Source organism: Brassica napus, chromosome C9 (genome assembly GCF_020379485.1).
Source record: "Brassica napus cultivar Da-Ae chromosome C9, Da-Ae, whole genome shotgun sequence".
NCBI lineage: Eukaryota > Viridiplantae > Streptophyta > Magnoliopsida > Brassicales > Brassicaceae > Brassica > Brassica napus.
This window is the reverse complement of record NC_063452.1, coordinates 48611298-48614605: the sequence shown is the minus strand read 5'-3', so window position 1 is coordinate 48614605 and position 3308 is coordinate 48611298. Positions and strand designations below refer to the sequence as shown.

Below are 3308 nucleotides of genomic sequence, written 5' to 3'. Positions count from 1 at the left end.
ATAAGAAATTGCTTTTTTATTCATGATGAACAAACTAAAATTATTTGTACTCATATTTTTTAATTTTCATAACTTAAAATTATATTCAAGAAATCAAGCTAAATGAATAAAAAGTTAATTAAATTTTTGATATGATCAAATAGTCTTTTATCTTGTTCATTCAGGTTTCTATGAAAAAACAATTATTTTCTTTACAACTGATTTTTAATACCTTTAAAATAATTGAATTATCATCTCCAATCTTAAAAATAAATCGACCTATAAATAGGTAATTTTTGGTTTAGTGATAAAATAGTTTTATCGATCTAACTATATTTACAATCATGTAAAAAAATCAATTTTTAAGCTATAATATCTTTCACTTTTTTGTGTATTCTTTGCATTAATATCTTTCCATAGACATCTTTACTTACCATTTTTCTTTCTCGGCAGGCTTGAAATCTTCTCGAAAAACCCTTCGATGAGACTGTTAAACTCATGTTGTGAAACTCAAGGAGGGAGAATTAATAATAGAGTGACTTTCTCTAATTTATTAACTTTGATACTCAACTTTGACGAACTCTACGTCCCAATTATTGAGCTCAGTGTTGCCATAAAGATAGATAGCATCGTCATACAAATCTTTCGTTGCTATGCATCTCTGTTGTTGTTGTTTTTATGAAAATACTCTTATATTCTATGTATGTAATGATAACTGTTAGCTAAACATTGTTCTATTAGAGAACCGTGAGGATACGCGTTGTACGTTAGAATCATTGCAATCAAGAAACTGTTGAAAAAGCTTGAAACTGAGAGAGAATCTGTTGATGTAAAGTTTTAGGATATTGTGAGAAGTCTTTCTCATCTTCTTCTCGTAAACCAGAGAACCAATACCATTGATAAGTAGCTTAACCTTCTTGGATATTCATGTGTAGGAGCTGTTCGTCAGTTGTCACTCTGGTTTGAGTGAGAGACTGAGAATTCGTCTTTTATCAGTAATGGGACAGCTCTATAAACTATGAGTTGAAAAGAGTTAATCAGGATCCAGTGATTCCAGAGTAAAAAAAAAAACAAATTTTGATGGAAAACCATTTTCCCGTTGGTTCTTGCCAGCTTGGATATGATCAGATAGTGAAATATATCTTCCTTTTCCTCCTTCTCCTCTCTTTCCTTATCAGTTCCAAGTCCAGTTTCTCCAGCTTGGCTGTAACTGAGCACCATATACTTTCCAATAGGAATTATACCAAGACTTGTTTTCTTCTTGTGAATCTGAGAGGAAAAATATACAAAACCAAATAATCATCAAGTTAGTTTCTTGCTTTGTCTGAGGCGTCCAAGGAATAGTTTCTTATACCTATGTGAGTCTCTTCTTCAGTTTAGAACATGAAGCTGTTACATTCTTCTTGTTCTGTTTTGTTTTTTCAGTGCTTCCTTTTATTTGGTCTCTCTCTCTCTCTTGATGTATTTCTTTCCACAACTCTCCTCATCTTCTCTGTCTTGGCGTGTGCAGCTTCTTCTGCTCTCATCTTGTCTTGTTCCTTTGTTATTGCTTTCTCTTCAGCCAATTTAAGCTTGTCATATGAAATCTCTCGGTTTGCTTTTTCGTAACTGTCCCATTTAAGTTCTACTTCGTCACTTCCTCCTTCCCTTGCAACTTCTGTAATGTTCTCTGACCACAACGAAGTGAGCTTCTCCCTTAATGACTTGGATCTTGACCTTACAGCCCAAACTTTTTCATTAAAGCTCTCATCTTCTCCTCGGTTTCGTCACTGCAAGAGACAAACTCAGAATTTTTAACTGTGGTGTATCTACACTAATATGTTAATAATATATGTAAAAATGAATTGTGAGCCGGCATGCACACTAAGACGCACCATACATTCCTGCATAGAAGTGTGCTTAGACGTTGTGAGTATTCACTATTCAGGTTTGGTTTTGGAAGACCAATGCATTTAAACATTGTAGAGGTTGCACATATGATTACTGACTTGTAGGTGCTCGCCGTCGGTGTCTTTCTTGTAAGCTTAAGAGACTGTCATTTGTAAATTACGGAGGTATTATCCGGCCATTCCCTGCAATATTCATTCATAGAATGAGTTGATAGAGAAGATATTTATGTGAAACATATTAGGAGTTTGGGAATCTTTCTGATAGCCAGGTTTATAAAAGTGATAACCACGAAAGAAGCTAAAAATAAACAGAATTACCTCAATAGCAGCATGAGATATGTAAAGGAGCCTGATGAAACCGAAACCAGTTCATGGTATCAGGATCCTTACATTATCTGAAATGAAGAACTGTGAGAATATTACTCATATGCGTACAACCATTCTTTTCCCTACAACAAAGGACATATTAATTAAAAGATTCTACTTCAGGATTAGAACGTATCACAAAAAATCTGTTCATCCACATCTTGTAAAAACCGAACCTTAGTTGCCGTACGTACCAATACGTTAGAGTAAAATTACCATTACCACCAAGAGATATACTTGCATGGTCAAGGTTTCCAATGAAAAGTTTAGCACCAACATCCAAGCTCTTCGTATCTTGAGAATTTCAATCCAAGAATCTTGGATTGAAATTCTCAAGAGTGATAGTTCCGTAAGAATTTCTTAATAAACAAAATATAGGATGCTCCAGAAACAAAGACGATACCTTTGTTAACGCGTATAGACTCCCCATGGAGCCTAACCTTAATTGACTGCAGAGAAGACATTACCATTTCAGCCAACAAAGAAGATCAGGACTCTTCCTTGCTTCAGAGCTCAATGAATCCATATAATTTTTTTCGGGACAAAGAAAACTTGCAGAGAAGAAACAAATTTATACTCAAGAGCTCCAAGCAGTTACCTTTGATTGATAATGAATCATGCCATTGTTTATCGCCATGTATCCTGGCCTTAGCTTTGTCCCACTCTCCATTAATGATCTCTTCTCTCTATCCTCTTCACCACCATCAATGGCTTTCTCTTTATCCTTCACCGCTTTCATCCTCCTCCTTTCTTCTGTCGCAGCTTTCCTCCTATTGTGCCGATATCGTTTCCGACGATTGTCTTTCATCCAGGAAGTCTTAGCTTCCTCTCATAGGCGATAGCTCATAGCGAGAGGAGTTTGTCACTGTGTTCTGCAAAAGATTTAAGAGTTAATATGATTGTGATGAATGATGAAATCTTCAGAAGCAAGACTCACCTATTTATATATGTAGATTCACCGTCTGAAAGCAAGGTACGTTTTTGATTTCCCATTGCAATAGGAGGAAGAAATCATGTATGTTGATCGTGGTGACAATCAAACGGATGCAATCGAAACCCATCGAGTTGATTTGT

General features: G+C 35.4%; 1 pseudogene; it reads right to left on the bottom strand.

Annotated features, from left to right (window-relative positions):
- Window positions 1-875: 875 nt before the first annotated feature.
- Window positions 876-3042, bottom strand: LOC106397787 (annotated as a pseudogene).
- Window positions 3043-3308: the final 266 nt, after the last annotated feature.